The sequence below is a fragment of the Prionailurus bengalensis genome, chromosome C1, assembly GCF_016509475.1.
Source record: "Prionailurus bengalensis isolate Pbe53 chromosome C1, Fcat_Pben_1.1_paternal_pri, whole genome shotgun sequence".
NCBI classification, from domain to species: domain Eukaryota; kingdom Metazoa; phylum Chordata; class Mammalia; order Carnivora; family Felidae; genus Prionailurus; species Prionailurus bengalensis.
This window is the reverse complement of record NC_057345.1, coordinates 91,490,744-91,514,745: the sequence shown is the minus strand read 5'-3', so window position 1 is coordinate 91,514,745 and position 24,002 is coordinate 91,490,744. Positions and strand designations below refer to the sequence as shown.

The following is a 24,002-nucleotide window of genomic DNA, read 5'->3' as shown; positions in this document are numbered from 1 at the left end:
TCAAGTTTTTTCCTCTTCTGAAAACAAAAGAAAAAGCAAATGGGAAACGAAAACTCGACCAAGACAAATCTAAGAAAAGCCCACTCAGAAATAAGCCTTATTAAGAGACAATATTGCAAGTGCTAGCTTTTTGTACAGTATGAACACCAGAATCTCAATTTAACAGCTGAGTGAGGTCCAACCTATTTGGGCCACTTTCTTTTACAACAGCTGAAAGGACTTTTAGATTTAGGATTCTGTGAATATGGACAATAACTAAGGCTACATTCTGTACTAAGAGCTATATACTGTTTATAAACAGATGATAAACTTAAAAAAGGTTTTTTTACGTTTATATTTTTGAGAGAGAGAGAGAGAGAGAGCGAGCAAGTGGGAGAGGGGTGGAGAGAGAGGGAGACACAGAATCTGAAGCAGGTTCCAGGCTCCACGCTGTCAACATAGAGCCCGACATGAGGCTTGAACTCACGAACTGTGAGATCATGACCTGAGCTGAAGTCGGATGCTTAACTGACTAAGCCAACCAGGCACCCCCCCCCCCAAATTTTTTTTAATGCTTATTTTTGAGAGAGAGACAGCGTGTGAGCAGGGGAGGGGCAGAGAGAGAGGGAGACACAGAATCCGAAGCAGGCTCCAGCCTCTGAGCTGTCAGCACAGAGCCCGATGAGGGGCTTGAGAGATCATGACCTGAGTGGAAGGTGGAAGCTTAACTGACTGAGCCACCCAGGCGGTCCCAGATGACAAACTTTTAAGACTATATAAGATTTCTGAAATCAGGTTTCTCTTCTTCTTTGCTCATTGCTTTCCATAGGCTTTGACCAGGTGTGGCCAAGGGGATGCCTCTGTTCCAGTCTTCACCTCCTACACATGACATTTTTCTCATCCATCCAGGTCAGTCAGACCTCTGCCATTCAGTTTTAGTTTTTTGTTTATGTACTTGATCAAGACTAGTTATTAAATAATGACTCTTTAACAGCTAGTTTCTGTGGAAAGCTTTGCCTCCTTTTAACATTTTTATTTTTAGTTGGGCCTGTATAATCCCCAGCTGTGTGTATCTCTAAGCTGAACATTTTAAGTGTCTTTCTTCAGGCATCAATGTCCTTAACACTACAGCAATGGTTTGTAAAGAAGGAAGATTAAATCCCTTTAACAAGAAGAATGACTTTCTATTTGAATGAAAGCTGGAAACACATTTACTTATTTCTGTGGGACCATAATTATATTAATGAAGTACCATTAAACATCTCTTCTCTAACATGGCCATCCCAGGCCTCCTGAATAGTAGTAGTTATGATAAGTGTGTTAACAAGAAACATTTCTACAGTGCTTCCTATGTGCCAGGCACTATTCTAATGCTTTATTTATTTATTTTTTTATTTATTTTTTAAGTTTATTTTGAGAGAGCGAGAGAGAGAGAGAGAGAGCATGTGCATGCACACAAATTGGGGAGGGACAAAGAGAGAGGGGGGGGAGAGAGAGAATCCTGAGCAGGATCTATGCTGTCAGTACATAGCCCAGTACGGGGCTCCATCCCATAAACCATGAGATCCTGATCTGAGTTGAAATCAAGAGTTGGACGCTTAACTGATTGAACTACCCAGGCACTCCTCTAATGCTTTATTTTTATTAATTAATTTAATATTTAAATAACCTTCCCCACGGTCATGCAGACAGTGGTAGTGCTGATATTGCGAACATAGGCAGTCTTGCTCTAGAATCTGGTTCTGCCATCCATATTCTTTATTGTGAGAAGGCAAACATTTGCTTTTCAGTTACCTCATGTGCAAAAATTATGCTTGTTACAATGAATTTAGAGCCAAGACATATTATAATAGGGTTAATAATCAGCTTGCAAAATCTCTAGGTACCTTGGGGAAGCAGAGTTGAGATAGCACATATTTGAAGTCGGACATATAAGGATTTAAATAGTGAATGTTACTGATTAGCTGAGACTGTGGGCAAGTTTCTTAACTTCACTACTTCTTTTCCTCATAGTTATACAGAACAAAGCCATTTGTTAGGGGTGTATGAGGTGGAGTACAAAGAGAGCACATCAGCTGAATAACTGAGTTAATAGAGAATTTGAGTTCATATGCTGTCCTTTCTCACATGTGTTTATTTCACCAATACATGTATCACCTATACTCTTCTGCACTGTTCTAGGTGCTTCATTTGTATCCACTGATCAAAGCCTCGTATAATAACTCCATGAGAAATTACCATTATCATCAAGCCTGTTTTACAGAGGAAGGTGAAGCACAGAGTGGTTAAATCGTTTGCCCAGGGTCACACAGAGCTGGGATTGGCAGAGCTGGGATTCATGTTCAAGCACACAAATACCAGTCTGTTTTTAACTGCTATGCCATGCTGCTTAATACTAGTTAAGCCATGGAATGAGGCTGTTTGGTATTCTAGCATTCATGCCTTTGCATAAAAAGGGGGGTAGGGACTGCAACCCAAAGTGCTTAAGAAACATTTTTGAGCACAAACTGAGTGGTATAGCTGGAACTAGAAGTGTTCTCTTATCCAGGGACAGCTTTTTGTTTTATAGTCAAGTAGTGACCTTAACTTTGGAACCTAAAGATAACATATAGAATTGATCAAGTAGGAATTTGGGAGTTTTCCAGAAAATGCAGGAACTAAGCTCACCATGATTATAGCATGCTGCAAATGATATAATCATTCCAATATCATATCACTGCACAATAACAGATAAGCTAAGCTCATATTGCACTGTATTCTTAGGTGGAGAGAGAGAGAGAGAGAGAGAGAGAGAGAGAGAGAGAGAGAGAGGCAGTGAATAAGACTGAAAGACTGAAATAAGATTTTCTGCTTGGTTTGTTAATGAAATATCTTGAAAGCACTTTCCGCAACAATAACGAAATGCTCCTGTTTTGGTAACGTAGACAAATTCCAGCTGAGTGATTACATTCCACCTAATTAAAAATTCTTTCTCTAATTTCAGATTCTCCATGTTTACGATGCTCTTTACCTTCTGTCCTAAATTGTTGTTTACTATGTTTTCCTGCTGCTAAATTCCTTACTGCATTTCTCCCTGGAGGTAGTTGTATACTGATAATGGTTAAAATAATTCTATATGTAAAATATGCTCAGAATATGTAAATATTTGTACTTTAACGCTGGAATAAATCTAAATTAAAATGTATAAATATATTGTTTTCAGAAACCCTCTCAAATGCCTCACACAGTCAAAGCTCCTTTTGAATATGGAGCTAAAGATTGGACACATAGTTGTAATTATTTATTAATCATACATTTAATATTCCCCAAGCTGCCATAAAATGTCTGAGGAGACGTGCTGCTAAGAATAACTTGCTCAGCATTGCAGTACAATGCAGACAATTTTCCACAGGGAAAGAAAAAAAGAAACATATCTTTTCACCTATTGCCAAGCAAATTGCTAACGATTTTGCCCATTTGAGCTAAGAAGTAATTAGTGGTATGGGATAGAGGCCAAGCATATCAAGAAACTTGAAAATGTGTTCCTACTTATGTACTGATATGCCCATTTTGGACTTAGCTGTATTTCTGTACATTTTATGAATTTTCTTTACTTCTGTCACAATGCTAATATTGATAACTTGCCTTTCCAAAATAGCAATTTAAAAATAATGGCCATATTTTCTATAGACACAAATTGTAATTGTATGAATAATAATAATAATAATAATAAACTAAGCCAATTAGGTGCACATGTTAATTTTGTGGGTCTGACAGCTTAATCTGACTTTTCTTTTTTCCATAGTAACTAAGCCCTGAACAGTACAGAGGCTCATATCAGCCTCAGAATTTCATAATGCTTACAGCCAGTGGCAGTGGCTTAACAGGCTAATCCCTGGCATCAAAACCTTAGCAGTATTTTAAGGCTCTAAGTGGCTTCAAGGTCATTTGATTTCCTTTCCTGACGTGATATACAAGCATTCAAATAGTTCCCCAATCCAATATTTCAAACCTCCAGTGTAATGTGTCTCCCTGGGCAATTTTTTTTCTGGGGTTCAACTACTCTGAAAGTGGAATAAATATATAATTAAATGTATAATTGTGTCCTCTGTTTCAGGAAGGCTGACAAGTCGGCTCATGCCCACTTTTGTGCATTTGTGTAATGTGTTAACTGGCATGGGTCACCAGAGAATCGTGGAGTCTGAGAACCAGGGAGGGTAGAGAGCAACTATTCTGGACACTTGAACAGCAGTCATCTAACCTGAGGGAGGAGGGACAGGAACGTGATGGAGAAAGGTGGTCATGATCTCATCAGTCAGTCATGCTTGGAGTTACTGCCATTTCATAAGTGTATGGTCTTGACCCTGTCTGCCACTAATGGTGAGTCATTCTTGCAAAAAAAAAAAAAAGGCATAAGTTTATACTTAACAACACACAATACACAAAACTTATGTGTGGAGTTCCAAGACAGTTAAATGGCATTCCAAGAAACAGCAAATTCTGAAAACAAAATAAGTTATTAAATTAGCAATTTTGACATGTGATGTTCTGTGTAGTGCTGTCGCCTTGCTAGGCCATCTGAATAATCTGGTACTTGAATACAGCTCAATAATCTTCACTCTCATTTCCCAGGGTTTGAATGTTCTCTGTAGGCCACAGTTCTTTTAAATACTTTATTGTTAAAAAAACCTTTTTTTAAATGTTTACTTATTTTTGAGAGAGAGAGAGAGAGGCAGAGAGAGAGGGAGAGACAGAATCCAAAGCAGGCTCCAGGCTCTGAGCTGTCAGCACAGAGCCCGATGTGGGGCTTGAACCCACAAACCACGAGATCATGACCTGAGCCGAAGTTGGATACCCAACCAACTGAGCCACCCAGGTGCACCTTAAATACTTTAAAGGAGGACAGGTGAAGAGAAAAAGTTGTGAACATTGTGTGGAATTCTCTAAATGAAATCAGAAATTGATTTAAACTCTGAATTAGCAAAAACAGTATTAACTTCAATGACAAAACCAAAATCAGAGCAAGGAGAAAAGAGATTTTCACTTTTACAAAAGGAAATAAACTTCTATGAAAGAATATATACTACAATGTCTAACTTGAAGATACTTTTAGAGCCACTCTTAAAAATCCAATCAAGAAAAATGCAAAATGAAACATGTTTTATGTCTGGAATATTTTTACATAAAACAAAGGTCAAGATTATCAGGAATTACTGCTTTGTGTATTTTATTTTATTCTATCTTATTTTTTTTTAAGTTTATTTATTTTGAGAGACAGAGAGAGAGGGAGAGGGAACATGAGTGGGGGAGGGGCAGAGAGAGAGAGACAGAGAGAGAGAGAGAATCCCAAGAAGACTCCATGCTGTCAGCACAGAGTTTGACACGGGGCTGAGACTCACAAAACCATGAGCTCATGACCTGAGCTGAAATCAAGAGTTGAATGCTTCACCGACTGAGTCACCCAGATGCCCCTGCTTTGTGTATTTTAAAATTTCATTTTAAGAATAATAGCTTAAAGGAGCTTAAAGGATGACATCATCAAGATGTAATATAGGTCATTATACTAGTTCCTAACTTCAGTCCTTTTAATATGAAGACCAACTAGCCAGTATGCATAGAAAGGGCACCATTGTGAAACTGCAGCATCCAGGGATGGGGCTGTAGCACTCGCCTGTACCCCTGTACAATAGAGCCTGAGCCGGATTGCATTTGAAAGGTAAGAGGAATGGTTTCACTTTAATCACATTGCCCCTCCCCAGAAGGGCACAGTGCCATAGTGGGAGGGCCTCCTTGGCCCTACAGTATCTCCAGTGGGAAAAAGAGGAACTAAGGTGGACATCCAACTTCCCCAGCATTGTGGGATGCTTCCTAGGAGGCCCACCTGGGTCCTTCCTCACAGGGATCATGAGGAGAATCTGTGAAGCTCAGCTACTGGGGTTAAGGTAGAGGCAGATAAGCAGAATGTGGCTTAAAGCATCCAGCATTTACATCTTGGCAGGTTTCATTACTGCTTGCAGCAGCACCTGAGCAGAGATCCCAGCCAGCAGCTCTGTGGATCAGCAGACTCAAGCCAGTGACCGTGTCAGGCCAGGAAGGTTGGTTGGCATTTCAGCCTAATTTGGTTCTCCAGCCACAGGGCCACATTGGCTGTGAAGCACATTTTATGGGCTTGCCTGCACAGAAGAATAAATTCAAAGTTCTGCTCAACCGCTGAGCATAGCATCCAGACCCACTGCTCTGGGGATAGTGGCCACAACACCCTAAATCAGCAGAAGATATCTTAGGGCTCTGCCTGGCAGGGAGCCATGCCAACAGCCCTGCCCAACTGTTGAACATAGCCTCTAACCCCACATAGGCAGGGAGCCTGAAATTCCCTGAGGAGCTTTGGAGCCCAGCTTATGGTAACCACCCAGCTGCCAGGCCCAACCTACAAGCCTACTCAGTATTAGAGACACAGTCTGCTGCCCTAATTGCAGAACACAAACTGAGGCCCATCTGACCATGAAGTCCAGACCTGTGGCTGTGCCTAAATGCAGAGTCGAGGCAGCTATAACATCCAGGTTGGTGAGGACAGCCTGAGGTGCATTACCTGAACAGGGAGGATTGCAGAGTGTAGCCCAAAACCCTATCCCATTGCAAAATCTCACCAGTGGCACTGTCCTGTGGGGAACACAGCCTACAACCCTACCCAACCAGAGGTGACTGCAGACCCCAGAGAATGGCATCATCTAAACATGGAAAACAACCCAGAAGTCTTGCCCAACCAGGTAGTACACATAGCAGCACTACTTGAATACAGAGTCCAGCCTGAAGGCCAACTCAACCAGCGACAAACTCTATCCCGCCAAGGGCAAGGGCAAGGGCAGTGGCCTCACTCAACTGGACCACAGTGGCAAGCTCCATTTGCTCACAGATGCTACGAGCTGATCCAGTACCCTAAGCTGAGCTGGTTGGTGAAGGCCTTTCCTGGATGAAACAAAACCTACAAAATCTGGATGAGGAGACTGTTTACTAATATGCAGATTGTAAGGGTTAAATTGTACTGTAGGGCTAACGCTTAGCTTGAAAGATAACAACTTTGTTCTGACACTGAAGGTCAAAAGATAACAACCTTGCTTTTACTCTTGTAAATCATACTTCACACTCTTGTGAATCAGGCTTTACCAATGAAGGAAACAAAACCTCAAAAAAGAGCATCAGAGACAAGGTCAAGGAGATCCACTGGTTGCAACTTAGCGGCAGAAAATCTAAAATAATCACCTCATTCGATAACTGTTTCTGACTCATCTGGCAACTGTTTCTAACTCATCTGGGAACTGTTGCTCTGTTCTGTTCCCAGATAATGATAAAACGACGTGATCAACTTTAAAAACTCTGTACCCCGGCTGTTCGGGGCCACACTCTTATCAAGAGTGTTGGTCCCGATCGGTCGGCCTTGCCTCTCATTGTAATAAACTTTGTTGCAACTGTCACTGGTGCCCGTAGCATTCTGTTTCAGGAGTCGTGTGGATGCCAACACAGATGCCAACACAAGGATATGCGGTAACAGTCAAGTAAATATGACGCCACCAATGAGAACTAATAAAGTTCCCCTAAATGACCCTGAAAAGTGGAGATCATTGAACTATCAAAAACATTAGAATAATCCTCTTAAAGAAATTCAGTGAACTACAAGAATATAGAAACAGACAACTAAATGAAATTAGGGAAAGGATTTATGAACAAAATGAGAATTTTAACAAAGAAATAGAAATCATCAGGCAAACTAAGTGGAAATACCAAAGCTGAAGAATACAATGACTAAACTGAAGAATTCAACAGAGAACTTTGACAGCAGACTTCAAAAAGCAGAAGGAAGATCAATTTCCAATTTCTATTGGCAATTATCCAGTCAGGGGAGCAAAAAGGAAAAAAGAATGAAACACTGTGAAGAGAATTTATAGAATTTATGGGACATCAGCAAAATAAAATAAAATTTGTGCATTATAGGAATCCTGGAAGGAGAAGAGAGAGAAAAAGAGGAAGTGAATGTATTTCAACTATTGAAAACTGGGCTTTCTATTGAAACACTCTGAAACTTAGGAAAATAAATGTACATCCAGATTCATGAGGCTCAAAACACCCCCAAAAGTTTCAATCCTAAAAGGGCTAAACTGAGATACATTATAATTAAATTGTCAAAAGTCAGATAAAAAGGAAAATTTGAAAGCAGCCATAGGAAAACAACTCATCACCTATGTGGGCACACCCAATAGGCCATGAGAGGATTTATCAGCATAAACTTTGCAGGCCAGGGTGGGTGAGATGATTTATTCAAAATATTGAAAGAAAAGAAATCCTATCAACCAATAATGCTATGTCCAGCAAAGTTATCCTTCAGAAATGAAAGAGAGAAAAATACTTTCCCAGACAAATAAAACTGAGGGAGTTTATCACCATTAGACTTGCCATATAAGAAATACTGAGCAGTGTTCTGCTAGTTAAATTGAAGTGATGTTAATTAACATTGGAAAAACAAATGTATAAAAATCATCAGTAAAGGTAAATATAGTTAAATCAGATTCCCTAACATGGTAATGGTGGTGTGTAAATCACAACTCTAGTTTAAAAGTTAAAGAAAAATAAACACTAAAAATAGCTACAACTGCAATAATTCATTATTGTATACAAAGGATGTAAACTGTAACATTAATAGCCTAAAATGTGATGAAAGGGAAAGAAGTAAAAGTATATAGTTTTCATATGCTATAGAAGTTAAGTTGTGGGGCGCCTGGGTGGCGCAGTCGGTTAAGCGTCCGACTTCAGCCAGGTCACGATCTCGCGGCCCGTGAGTTCGAGCCCCGCGTCAGGCTCTGGGCTGATGGCTCGGAGCCTGGAGCCTGTTTCCGATTCTGTGTCTCCCTCTCTCTCTGCCCCTCCCCCGCTCATGCTCTGTCTCTCTCTGTCCCAAAAATAAATAAACGTTGAAAAAAAAATTAAAAAAAAAAAAAAAAAAAAAAAAAAAAAAGAAAAAAAAAAAAAAAAAGAAGTTAAGTTGTTATCAGGTTGAAATGGGTTGTTATAACTATAAGATATTTAATATAAACCTCATGGTAACCACAGAAGAAAAACCTGTAGTAGATACACAAAAGACCACTCTCTAATAATGTTTCCAAGTCCCAAAGTGATATTAATCTTTGGGATTAAGGAACTAGAAATAATAATTCATGGTAATTTTAACAAAAATCCTAAATTCTGTATTTTTCATAACACGTTATTTTGTGTTTTTAAGTAATAATAAGTGACTATAATGGTAAATCAGTTTTCTGTGATAGGATTATACTAAAATTTTCATAGATTTTCTGTGGTAAGAAACTGTTATAATAAATACATGTTTATTATTATTATAAAGCAATAAGTTATGATAAGTTTATGTAATTCAATCCCATGTAAAAATGGTCTCTACCATATAGACATTTGAGAACAGAAAACCTTAAATTAAAGCAATATTAATTAATTTATTTTTTTTATTTTTTTTTCAACGTTTTTATTTATTTTTGGGACAGAGAGAGACAGAGCATGAATGGGGGAGGGGCAGAGAGAGAGGGAGACACAGAATCAGAAACAGGCTCCAGGCTCCGAGCCATCAGCCCAGAGCCTGACGCGGGGCTCGAACTCACGGACCGCGAGATCGTGACCTGGCTGAAGTCGGACGCTTAACCGACTGCGCCACCCAGGCGCCCCTAAAGCAATATTAATTTAAACAGTTATTTAGAAGGGTGCCTGGGTGGCTCAGTCAGTTAGGCGTCTGACTTTGGCTCAGGTCATGATTTCACGGTCCGTGAGTTCGAGCCCCGCGTCGGGCTCTGTGCTGACAGCTCAGAGCCTGGAGCCTGTTTCAGATTCTGTGTCTCCCTCTCTCTCTCTGCCCCTCCCCTACTCACACTCAGTCTCTGTCTATCAAAAAATGAGTAAACATTAAAAAATTAAAAAAAATAAATTATTTAGATGTTGAAACATAGTGCCAGAAATATTTAAAATTAAAATTTATTATTTTTTCCAATTTTATTTAGATATAATTGACATATAACATTAAGTTTAACATGTACCAGAAAATTATTTGACATGCATATATTTTGTGAAATGATTACTACAATAAGGTCATATCTCAGTTATATTTTTGTATGTGTGATGAGAAATTTTAAAATTTATTCTCTTAGCAACTTCCAAAATACAATACACTATTGTTAAATATAGTCACTATACTGTATATTAGACTCCCAGAACTTACTGGTCATATAACAGAACATCGTACTTTGACCACCTTCACCTGTTTCCCACACACTTTTGCCCCAGCAACCACCAATCTACAATGTTTCTATGAATTTTATTTTTTAAATGACCATATATGAGGTCATACAGTATTTGCTTTTCTCTGACTTATTTCAGTTAGCATAATGCCCTGAAGTTTTGTCCATATTGTTACAACTGACAAGCTTTTGACAAAATTAAACATGCTTTGATGATAAAAATTCCCAACAAATTGAGTATAGATGGAACATACTTCAACACAGTAAGGGCCCTGTATTATAAACCCACAGCTAACATCAGACTCAACAGTGAGTAGTTGAAAGCTTTCCTTCTAAGATCAAGACTAAGACAAGGGTGCCCGCTATCACCATCTCCATTCAACCCATCACTGGAAGTCCTGGCGAGAACAGTCAGACAAGACAAAGAAATAAACAACATCCAAACTGGAAAGGAAGAAGTAAAATTATCTCTGTTATATGAGGTACCTAGCCATAAGGACAAAGAGCAGAATAGAGGGTATTAGGGGTCCAGAAGAGGGAAAATGGTAGTTATTGTTTAATGGGCACAGAATTTCTGTTTGGAATGATGAAAAAGTATTGGATAATAGTTATGGTTGCAGAACATTGTGAATGTACTTAATGTCACTAAATTGATGGTTAAAAATAGTTAAATGGTAAATCCTATGTTGTGCACATTATGCCACAATAAGAATAACCTCCCATATTATTAGTTTACAAATGCTGGGCCAAAATATGATTTAACACATATAGCTATAGAAGGTACACTTATGTGTCACTTTGAGACACATGAGTTTTCATCTAGATCACATGATTCTTGTAAATTAAGTTTGCTGTTGGGGACTCTGGGTGGCTCAGTCCATTAAGCGTTTGTTTCTTGGTTTAACCTCAGGTCATGATCTCATGGTTCATAAGTTCGAGCCCCATGTTGGGCTCTGTGCTGATGGTGCAGAGCCTGCTTGGGATTCTCTGTCTCCCTCTCTCTCTGCCCTCCTCTCTCTCTTGCTCTCAAAAATGAATAAATAAACTTAAAAAAAAAACTTTGCTGTGGAAATTCTAAGATTTCCTGTATGCCTATGAAATGTGCAGTGATAGCTGTTCCCATGTTGCTTTCATAGTAGAATTTCATTCCCATTTAAACAGACACAGATGTCATTTCTATAGTAGAATAAGCTCATATACATTTATATCAGTCATCAAATTTCAAATTTAGAAATCAGCTATATTCCGGGAATGGATTGATTCTTTTTCAATCCAATTCACAGAATTTAAGTAAAACTTCTGGAAGTTCATTATATTGAAAGTGAAATAGCATTATTTCGAACATCTTTGTTAATTTATTTAAAAAAAATTGTTTTGATGTCCATTTATTTTTGAGAGAGAGAGAGAGAGAGAGAGAGAGAGAGAGAGAGAGAGAAAGAGAGAGACCGAGCAGGGGAGGGGCAGAGAGAGTAAGACACAGAATCCAAAGCAGGCTCCAGGCTCTGAGCTGTCAGCATGGGCCCTGACAAGGGCTTGAACTCACAGAGTTCATGACCTGAGTGGAAGTCAGATGCTTAACCGACTGAGCCACCCAGGCAGCCCATATCTTTGTTAATTTATTTGTAAAGGTGAACACTGAAGAGGTATTTTTTCATGGAGATAATACGATTACAAATTTTGTGTAGTATAATTATATGGTAAAAAAATGTTTCCCAATTAATTAAGAAATTTATGGAGGAGCTATATACAGGAAATTTGTTATGGTACATTCATAATTTATAATTCAAATAAGCTATATAGCATTCTATTCTTTGAAATAAAGCAATAATTATCCAAATTTACAAATATTCTATACATACACAGGGAACTGAATTACAAAAATTTTTTGAATGGGGCTCCTGGGTGGCTCAGTCGGTTAGGCATCCGACTTCGGCTCAGGTCATGATCTCATGGTTTGTGAGTTTGAGCCCTGCGTTGGACTCTGTGCTACAGCTCAGAGTTTGGAACCTGCTTAGGATTCTGTGCCTCCCTCTCTCTGCCCCTCCCCTGCTCATGCTCTCTCTTTCTTTCTCAAAATAAATAAACATTAAATAAAAAAAAAACACAAAAATTTTTTGAAAGAGTTGATACTGAACACACACATCATCATCATGACAGTCTATATTTTCTCTTCCTATGACACATCACAAATTCAATTTCAGGTATGTTTGAGCTTAAATGGAATAATTTTGTAAATCATTCTAATTGTCCTTTAGTTATATTGCTTTTCTTGTAACCAATTTTTCTAATATTTCATGTTGTTAAAAAACAATTAGAAGTAGTTAATCACAGCATTAGAGTGGGATTGCAACTTTTGAAGCTTTGAAGGGAACTGCAATTTTTGAAGACAAAACATGAAAACAGGTAGTAATTGCATTTTATTCCTACAAAGGAAACAATTGGAAAGATTAAGTGATGAGAATGTAAATGTTGTACATGATTTTGTTTTAAAATCCTATAATTGTATTTTAGAATATCTCATCTGGTGGGAAGAATCTTTTGACGGAGCTTCTAGTTTGTTTAAATTTATATTCTGTATCACAATAAAATGAGATTGAGAGGATCAGTGATTTTGGAGAATCCAAGTTTGGTGAAACATTCAAATGAATAATAAAAAGAGTCAACTTATTGACTATTTTCAACTATTTGTTGAACTTGTTACTTTGTTTATTTTGTTGTTTAAAAAAACTTTTTTTAATGTTTATTTATTTTTTAGAGAGAGCGAGACAGAGCATGAGCAGGGAAGGGGCAGAGAGAGAGGGAGACACAGAATCCGAAGACAGGCTCCAGGCTCTGAGCTGTCAGCACAGAGCCCAATGTGGAGTTCAAACTCACAAACCATGAGATCATGACCTGAGCTGAAGTCAGATGCTTAACCAGCTGAGTCACCCCAGTGCCCCTGAACTTGTTACTTTGAATGGAGGCAAGAGATATTTGAGATGAAATATTTCCACACTTGAATATGAAAAAATAAAATTCAGACCATCCACATTTAGCAGAATTTGCTCTAAACAGACCATATCTCTTAGTGCTTATAGACAGAATATTTTCTCAAATATTATGTTCTACATAGAACAATCAATTAGAGGTATCAACAATTTCAAATTTATTGGCCAAAAAATGTAATTTTGAGGATGCTTCTAGGAGATACTATGAAAAAAACATTTTACTTTGGTTTAAAAACACAAATATATATTATTTGGTTTTAGAAATAATTTATTTTTATACTATTTTTGTACTGAACTATTTTCTAGGTCTACCATTATAAATGAAACCAATTTTAGTGAATATTTCATAACTCATATTATTTGAGTTATTTTGATGCCTTTTTTCATTCTCAAAACTATCCCAATTTGAACAAAAATTAATTTGGACAAAATGATTAGGCAGATAATAATATTATAATTGCTATTTTAGATAAATGGAAATGGAGCCTGGAGAGGTTAAGTAACCTCAAATTCTACAGCTAACAAGTGCCAAAGTGATAGTAAAAAAAATTTTTTTAAGTGTAATAACAACTATTGCCTCTATTGGGCATCTCCTATGGACTGGGGACCATATTTGGTACATGATATGCACTACTTATTTCTCAAAGGAAGCCATAAAGTGGCTTATAATTATTGTTATTCTTGTTTTATGGACAAGGAAATTGAGGCTTATTGAAGTAAGATAATGTGCCTGAGATCAACAGCTGGTAAGTGAAGAAATTGGATTTCATGCTTCTATCTGACCACATGCTCATAGCTCACTCATTTCCTTTTTTTTTTCTTCCCAAGCTTTATTGAGATATAATTGACATATAACATTATGGAATTTTAAGTTGTACAGTGTGATGATATGATATATGCATGTAATGCAAGGTGTTTACCACAATAAAGTTAGTTAGCACATCTTTTACCTCATATAATTACCATCTTGTTGTTGCTATTGTTAGTTAAACATACAGGGCAATATTGGTTTCAGGAGTAGAATTCGGTGAGTCATCACTTACATACAACACCCAGTGCTCATCACAACAAGTCACAACAAGTGCCCTCCTTCGTGGACATCACCTGTCTAGCCCATCTCTTACCCACCTCCCTCCATCAACCCTAAGTTTGTTCTCTATCATTAAGAGTCTCTTGCAGTTTGTTTCCCTCTATTCTCCTCTATTGTTCCCCATTCCCAACTATATGGTAAACTAATCTTTGACAAAGCAAGAAAGAATATCAGTGGAAAAAGTCTCTTCAACAAATGGTGTTGGAAGGCAACATGCAGAAGAATGATACTGGACTACACTCATTCTTAATGGAAGTTTTAAAAGATTCTTAAGAAAACATGAGATGCACAGGAAAAGAACAATAATAATAAATGATAAACAAACAAACAAACAAAATCATTACCTTAAAAGTAAAGAAACTAAGGTTAGCTAATCAAAAAGGACAAAGGATGGCCAACATAGTAACCCTCCCCCTCCTTATCTCTGTTTCACACTTTGTGGCTACAGTTACTCACATTCAGCACCAACAGTGGGGTCCAGACGCAGATGATCCTCCCCTTGAATGGTCAGAAAGTCAGTAGTCGCCTAATGCTACGTCACAATGTCTATGTCATTCATCTCACTTCATCTCATCTCGTAGGCATTTTATCATCTCACATCATCACAAGAAGAAGGGTGAGTATAGTATAAAGTTATTTTGAGAGAGAGACCAAGGTCACATAACTTTTATTTACAGAATATTGTTATAATTATTGTATTTTATTATCATCTCTTGCTCTGCTAATTAGGCACAGTAAGTTTAATTAATAAATTAAGCTTTATCATAGGTATGTCTATATGGGAAAAAAAACAGTGTACATTGGGTTTGATACTGTATGCAGTTTCAGGCACCCACTGAGGGCCTTGGAACATATCCCCATGGCTAAGGACAGACTTCTGTGTTGCCAGCATGTAAAGAAAATGAGTCTTAAGTTGATAAACATGAGTTAACATTTCAGCTCTACAACATACCAGCTGAGCAATTTTGAAACCCATTTTCATGATCCATGACTTTCAGTCTCTTTATAAACAAAATGGCAAAAATAATGTCTATCTTAAAGAGTCATTTGAGAATAAAATAAAATAGGGTTTAGAGAATAAAATAAGGTAGCACTTTAAGAAATCTAGAATAGTGTTTCGACCATTGTAAGTATTCAGTAAATGTTATCTATTACTATTATTGTTCACATTAACAATAAAGTAAAGCAGTAATTCTTTGAGAGATTACTCCATGTGAGCCCGTTTGCTAATACCACAAAACCTGTCTGCATCACTGTATAAATAAGACTTTGCTGCCTGTATGTGTACACTTGGAAAATAACTATCAAAATAAATATGTGGTTTACCTGATGAGTGGAGAAGTATGTAGAAGACGGTGTTTTAATAGATAGGCCAAACGAGCTACAATGCTTATCATACTTCCCCCTAAAAATTAAGGGGATTCCTCCTATAGCACATTATCCTATTTTAATGAGTGAATGGAAGCAGAGAATCAAGATGGTATACTTTGTCCCTAGATAGAATAGTTTTAAATGTTTTTATTCTGATGCCAAGTTATTTGGTGGTGGGAGGGGGGGGGTGTGGGGGCAAATTTGAAAATGTGATCTTATTACTGGTATCAAAGTTAATGTTTCTTGTGATTGTCTTTCAAGGGAATAAATGGCAAAGTTGTGCTTCTGCTCTATTTCTCTAAAGGTTTAAAGTTTATTTTTTTAATATTAAAATCTTTTTTTGTTTATTTATTTTTGAGACAGAGAGAGACAGAGCACAAACAGGAGAGGGGTAGAGAGAGAGGTAGACACAGAATCTGAAGCAGGCTCCAGGCTCCTAGCTATCAGCACAGAACCCAATGTGAGGCTTGAACTCATGAACCATGAGATTGTGACCTGAGCTGAAGTCAGATGCTTAAGCAACTAAGCCACCCAGGCACCCCAAAAATTTATTCTTGAAGCAATGTAATACAATGCAAGGAACACTAGGCATGAGAATCTGAGTATCTGCTATCTTATTAGAAATATGAATTTTACTCATTTCTTAGGTTTCTTTTTTTATTTTTTAATTTTAATTTTAATTTGTTTTTTGATTTACATCCAAGTTAGTTAGCATATAGTGCAACAATGGTTTCAGGAGTAGATTCCTTAATGCCCCTTAGCCATTTAGTCCATCCCCCGTCCCGCAACCCCTCCAGTAACCCTCTGTTTGTTCTCCATATTTAAGTCTCTTATGTTTTCTCCCCCTCCCTGTTTTTATATTATTTTTGTTTCCCTTCCCTTATGTTCACCTGTTTTGTGTCCTAAAGTCCTCATATGAGTTAAGTCATATGATTTTTGTCTTTCTCTGACTGACTAAATTCACTTAGCATAATACCCTCTAGTTCCATCCACGTAGTTGCAAATGACAAGATTTCATCCTTTTTGATTGCCGAATAATACTCCATTGTATTTCTTCAATATCCATTTATCCATCGATGAACATTTGGGCTCTTTCCCAACTTTGGCTATTGTTGATAGTGCTGCTATAAACATGGGAGTGCATGGGTCCCTTCGAAACAGCATACCTGTATCCCTTGGATAAATACCTAGTAGAGCAATTGCTGGGTCATAGGGTATTCTATTTTTAATTTTTTGAGGAACCTCCATACTGTTTTTCAGAGTGCTGCACCAGTTTGCATTCCCATCAGCAATGCAAAAGAGATTCTCTTTCTCTGCATCCTTGCCAACATTTGTTGTTTTCTGATTTGTTCATTTTAGCCACTCTGACCGGTGTAAAGTGGTATCTCAGTGTGGCTTTGATTTGTGTTTCTCTGATGATCAGTGATGTTGAGCATTTTTTCATGTGTTGGTTGGCCATCTGGATGTCTTCTTTGGAGAAGTGTCTATTCATGTCTTTTGCCCATTTCTTCATCGGATTCTTTGTTTTTTGGATGTTGAGTTTGATCAGTTCTTTATAGATTTTGGATACTAACCCTTTATCTGATATGTCGTTTGTAAATATCTTCTCCCATTCTGTCAGTTGCCTTTTAGTTTTGCTGATTGTTCCCTTTGCTGTGCAGAAGCTTTTTATTTTGATGAGGTCCCAATGGTCACTTTTGCTTAAGTTTCCTTTGCCTCCGGAGACATGTTGAATAAGAAGTTGCTGCGGCCGAGGTCAAACAGGTTTCTGCCTGGTTTCTCCTCTAGGATTTTGATGGCTTCCTGTCTTACATTTAGGTCTTTCATCCATTTTGAGTTTATTTGTGTGGATGGTGTCAGAAAGTGGTCCAAGTACATTTTTCTGCATGTCGCTGTCCAGTTTTCCCAGCACCACTTGCTGAAGAGACTATCTTTATTCCATTGGATATTCTTTCCTGCTTTGTCAAGGTTAGTTGGCCATACATTCGTGGGTCCATTTCTGGATTCTCTATTCTGTTCCATTGATCTGAGTGTCTGTTTTTGTGCGAGTACTATACTGTCTTGATGACTACAGCTTTGTGATGACAGCTTGAAGTCTGGGATTGTGATGTCTCCTACTTTGGTTTCCTTTTTCAAGATTGCTCTGGCTATTCGGGGTCTTTGCTGGTTCCATACACGTTTCAGGATTGTTTGTTCTAGTTCTGTGAAGAATGCTGGCATTATTTTGATAGGTATTGCAATGAATATGTAGATTGCTTTCGGTAGTATTGATATTTTAACAAAATTTGTTCTTTCTAGCCAGGAACATGGAATCTTTTTCCATTTTTTTTGTATCTTCAATTTCTTTCATTAGCTTTCAATAGTTTACAGTGTATAGATTTTTCACCTCTTTGGTTAGATTTATTCTTAGGTATTTTATGGGTTTTGGTGCAATTGAAAATGGGACCAATTCCTTGATTTCTCTTTCTGTTGCTTCATTATTGGTGTATAGGGATGCAACCAATTTCTGTGCATTGATTTAAATCATGTAACTTTGCTGAATTCATGGATCAGTTCTAGCAGTTTTTTGTCAGAATCTTTTGGGTTTTCCATGTAGAGTATCATGTCACCTGCAAAGAGTTTAAGTTTGACTTCATCCTGGCTGACTTGGAGGACTTTTATTCCTTTGTGTTGTCTGATTGCTGACTAAGACTTCCAATACTATGCTGAATAACAGTGGTGAGAGTGGACCTCCCTGTCATGTACCTGACCTTAGGGAGAAAGCTCTCAGATTTTCCCCATTGAGGATGATATTAGCGGTGGGTCTTTCACATATGGCTTTTATGATCTTGAGGTATGATCCTTCTATCCCTACTTTGTTGAGGGTTTTTATCAAGAAAGGATGCTGTATTTTGTTAAATGCTTTCTCTGCATTTATTGAGAGGATCATGTGGTTCTTGTCCTTTCTTTTATTGATGTGATGGATCATATTGATTGTTTTGCAGATATTGAACCAGCCTCACATCCCAGGTATAAATCCTACTTGGTCGTGGTGAATAATTTTTTTAATGTATTGTTGGATCCAGTTGGCTAATATCTTGTTGAGGATTTTTACAGCCATGTTCATCAGGGAAATTGGTCTGTAGTTCTCCTTTTTAGTAGGGTCTCTGTCGGGTTTTGGAATCAAGGCAATGTTGGCTTCATAGAAAGAGTTTGGAAGTTTTCCTTTCGTTTCTATTTTTTGGAACAGCTTCAAGAGAATAGGTGTTAACTCTTCCTTAAATGTTTGGTATAATTCCCCTGGAAAGCCATCTGACCCTGGACTCTTGTTTTTGGGGAGATTTTTGATTACTAATTCAATTTATTTACTGGTTATGGGTCTGTTCAAATTTTCTATTTCTTCCTGCTTCAGTTTTGGTAGTTTATATGTTTCTAGGAATTTGTCCATTTCTTCAGATTGCCCATTTTATTGGTGTATAATTGCTCATAATATTCTCTTATTATTTTTATTTCTGCTGTGTTGGTTGTGATCTCTCCTCTTTAATTCTTGATTGTATTTATTTGGGCCTTTCCTTTTTCTTTTTGATCAAACTGGCTAGTGGTTTATCAATTTTGTTAATTCTTCAAAGAACCAGCTTCTGATTTCATTGATCTGTTCTACTGTTTTTTTGGTTTCGATAGCACTAATTTCTGCTCTAATCTTTATGATTTCCTGTCTCTGCTGGTTTTGGGTTTTATTTGCTGGTCTTTTTCCAGCTCTTTAAGGTATAAGGTTAGGTTGTGTATCTGAGATCTCCCTTCTTTAGGAAGGCTTGGATTGCTATATACTTCCCTTTCATGACCGCCTCTGCTGCATCCCAGAGGTTTTGGGCTGTGGTGTTATCATTTTCATTGCCTTCCATGTGCTTTTTAATTTCCTCTTTGACTTCTTGGTTAGCCCATTCATTCTTTAGTAGGATGTTCTTTAGTCTCCAAGTGTTTGTTATCTTTCCAAATTTTTCCTTTGGTTCATTTGGAGTTTCATAGCATTGTGGTCTGAAAATATGCATGGTATGATCTCCATTTTTTGTACTTGCTGAGGGCTGATTTGTGTCCCAGTATGTGATCTATTCTGGAGAATGTTCCATGTGCACTGGAGAAGAATGTATATTCTGCTGCTTTAGGATGAAATGTTCTGAATATATCTGTTAGGTCCATCTGGTCCAGTGTGTCATTCAAAGCCATGGTTTCCTTGTTGATATTTTGATTAGATGATCTGTCCATTGTTGTAAGTGGGGTGTTGATGTTTCCTACTATTAGGGTATTACTATCAATGAGTTTCTTTATATTTGTGTTTAATTGATTTACATATTTGGGTTCTCCCACATTTGGCACATAAATGTTTACAATTGTTAGGTCTTCTTGGTGGATAGACCCCTTGATTATGATATAATGCCCTTCTTCATCTCTTGATACAGTCTTCATTTTAAAGTCTAGGTTGTCTGATATAAGTATTATTGTGATTCCAAAGAAGGCGACTCCTTCTTTCTTTTTTTGACCATTAGCATGATAGATGCTTCTCCATCCCCTTACTTTCAATCTGAAGGTGTCTTTAGGTCTAAAGTGGGTCTCTTGTAAACAGCATCTAGATGGATCTTGTTTTCCTATCCATCTGTTAATTTATGTCTTTTGATTGGAGAATTTAGTCCGTTGACACTTAGAGTGAGTACTGAAAGATATGAATTTATTGCCATTATGTTGCTTGTAGAGTTGGAGTTTCTGGTGGTGTTCTCTGGTCCTTTCTGGTCTTTGTTGCTTTAGGTCTTTATTTATTTGTTGTTTTTTTTTTTTTTCGTCTTTTCTCCCTTCAGAGAGTCCCCCTTAAAATTTCTTACAGGGCTGGTTTAGTGGTCACCAACTCCTTTACTTTTTGTTTGTCTGGGAAACTTTTAATCTCTCCTTTTATTTTGAGTGACAGCCTTGCTGGATAAAGAATTCTTGGCTGCATATTTTTCCAGAGCAGCACATGGCATATATCCTGCCACTCCTTCCTGGCCTGCTAAGTTTCTGTGGATAGGTCTGCTACGAATCTGATCTCTCTTCCCTTGTAGGTTAAAGACTTTTCTTTTCCCCTTTCTGCTTTCATGATTCTATCCTTGCCTGAGTATTTTGTGAATTTAACTATGACATGCCTTGTTGATGGTCAGTTTTTGTTGAATCTAATGGGAGTCCTCTGTGCTCCCTGTATTTTGATGTCTGTGTCTTTCCCTAGGTTAGGAAAGTTTTCCACTATGATTTGCTCACATAACCCTTTTACCCCTTTAAAACTCTCTTCATCTTCTGGGACCCGTATGATTCTGATGTTCCTTTATAATGAGTCACTGATTTCTCTAATTCTTAAATCATGCTCTTTTGCCTTAATCTCCCTCTTTTTTTTTTCTGCATCATTATTCTCCATAAATTTATATATATGCTATAATCCTCTATATATGCTAATTTGCTGTTCTGCCTCATCCTTCGAATGCAATCCATTCGAGATTGTAGCTCAGTCATAGCATTTTTTATTTCATCCTGACTAGCTTTTACTTCTTTTGTCTCTGCATAAAGGGATTCTAATCCATTTTCAACCACAGCAAGTATTATTATTATTGTGATTCCAAATTCTGGTTCAGACATCTCACTTGTATCTGTGTTGGTTAATTCCCTGGCTGTTGTTTCTTCCTGCTCTTTCTTTTGGGGTGAATTTCTTTGTTTCATCATTTTAAAGGGAGAAAAGGAATTAATGAGGTCAAAAAAATTAAAATAAAAAAATTATAAAGAACACACACACACACACAAATCAAATAAATGATGCTAGATCCTAGGTGTGTTTTGGTCTGGGTGTTGAAATGGCTTGACATATTAGATAAAAAAAGGGGGGAAGGAAATCATTTGAAAATTTGAAAAAATGAATACACTGAAATAGGATAAAATGAAGTGATGGAAGTGAAATAGAATTTGAAAAATATTACAAAAAAAGGAAAAAATATAGTAGAAAAAATTAAAGAAAATATTTTTAATAAAAATTGGAAATAAAAATAAATTTTTTCTCCTTCTGTATTGAAGAAAAAGAAAAGCAACAAACAAACATAAATGAACCTTGACTAGAGGGACCAGCGAACAGACTGAAACATGATTGAAATTATTTCGTTTTCCCCAGGAAGTCAAACTATGTAGCACTTACAGCACAGTCTGTAAACTGAGCAGGTGGAGAGACTTCTGTTCCTGAAGATCAGATTGAGGTTGGGCCAGTTGGGCAGGGCTTAGTGTAACTGCTCCGTTTTCCACTAGATGGCGCTGCTTAGCCCACTGGGGTAGATTGTTGTGGTGCTTGTAGGTGTGTATGCGCATGCGTGGGAGGGGTGAAAATGCCGTCACCCAGATACCAGGTCTCAGAACTCTGTTCTCTCGGATCCACATCGGCACACCAGTCCTTTGTCTCTGGCTTCTGTCCACGCCCCCATTTTTACCCTGTCCGTGACCAGGCCCTAGGCAGCACCTCCCTCCTGAGTTTCATCTCAGATGTGGCTGTTTTTCCCGACCCCTTATTTCTGAGGGACTGTGGCTTTGACCGGTTCTGCTCCTCTGCAGGAGGGTCTCACCGAGCACTGCCGGGTGCCGACTGCACCCAGGAACGTTCACAGGACCGTGCTGCAGCCAACGCCCAGAGGCTGTTGCTGGGTGCTATCCCGCCCCAGAAAAAGTTCACACAATCGTGTAGTAGCAGCGTTTCAGCGATTATGGAAAATCACAACACACATCTGGCACCAGGATTCATCTTTAAGGACCTTGTTCTAACACCAGCAAATGTGGTTGTTCTCCAGGGTCCACTGGGGCCTTTGCCTGGGGCAGTGTCACACAGCCTCTACCAGATGTCCTCCCATCAGGGGAACTGCCTCTCCCGTGTGGCCTGAGGACCCCCACGGACTCACTCTGCTCCTGAGGATTCACCCTTCTCACCAGAACATCGCCAGGTATCAAGCTGCAGAGTTTCAGACTCTGTGCTCCCTATGTGTAGAGTCTTAATGGAATTTAAATCCTCTACTTTCTTTCTCCCTTTTTATTTCAGTCCTGTAGCTGTTTCCACTTTCTCTCCAGCTACTTTAAGGGGGAGGGGTGCTTTTCCCAAACTTCCCCCCCGAACCGCTGCCTGACTCTGTTCTCTCTATGCTCACAAAAATAGCTCCCTGTCCTCTGCGGCTTCTCTCTTCCCCAGTTCACCTTTCCGCGCCGCGTACCTGATAAGTTCTGTGGTTCAGGTTGTGCAGATTGTTGTGTTAATCCTCAAATCAGTTTTCTGGGTATGCAGGACGGTTTAGTGTTGATCTGGCTGTATTTCATGGACGTGAGACCCAAAAAAACTTCCATGCTGTTCCACCATCTTGGCTCCTCCCCCTCCTCATCTCAGTTTTCTAAGCCTCAGCTGCATTATCGGCTAACAGAAATGATGTTTGGGAGTTCAAATGCAATAATTCAAATGGAGACTCTCTCTAGGCTGGAGAATGTAGTGAGGTAGTTATGCCATGTCACACACCTTGTGTAAATTTGGGTATTATATGAGATACAAATACTAAATGTTTTATATTTCTCATACATGACCACCATTATGTACATCATTATGTACAATCATTACAAAGATGAAACGGCTTAATCTAAGTAGCTAATAATGAACTTTTATTCATTGGGTTCAGGAACTCACATATATTGAACCAGACAATTATGTTACTTTGGTAAATAAACAGAAAATGTCCCTGCTTTATGGTATTTGCCATCTACTAGAAAAGTTGGACATAAACAAACACATAATTATATAATTAAACCTTGTGATAACTTCTATGAAGCAAATTAACTGGTTTCCAAGAGACAGAGTAACAGCTGGGAAGTGGGAGCTAAGTTGGATTGGAGAGTTAATGTGTATAATATTTTAACTGAATCTCAATAGATGAATTGATGTTAGCCAAGTGAAGACTGTTAATGGGTGGGTGAGAAGAAGTGAAGGAGCTGTCTGAATGGAGGAAATAACATATGCAAAACCTGAGGCAGGCAGAAAGTTTGGTGTTTTCCAGAAAGCTTTCTAAAATTGGCTCAGTGAAATTGCCAGAGGAAGACATGACATGGAGTTTTAAGATCTGGACAGAGGCCAAATCCTGAATATCTTTGAGGGCCATGTTAAAGAGACTGGATTTTATTCTAACTGAAATGGAAATCCCATTGAAAGGGATAAAGGAGGGGAACTTGTTCATATTGGACAAGTTGTTTTGCAATGACCCTGAGGCATTTAAATGGCTGAGTCAAGTAGTTAATTGGGTA

General features: G+C 38.1%; 1 long non-coding RNA gene across 1 annotated transcript; it reads left to right on the top strand.

Annotated features, from left to right (window-relative positions):
- The first annotated feature begins 797 nt into the window (after positions 1 to 797).
- On the top strand, positions 798 to 4,502 carry LOC122479626. The gene is made up of 2 exons (XR_006296387.1): positions 798 to 888; positions 4,076 to 4,502. It is a non-coding gene; the product is annotated as an uncharacterized LOC122479626 (long non-coding RNA).
- Positions 4,503 to 24,002: the final 19,500 nt, after the last annotated feature.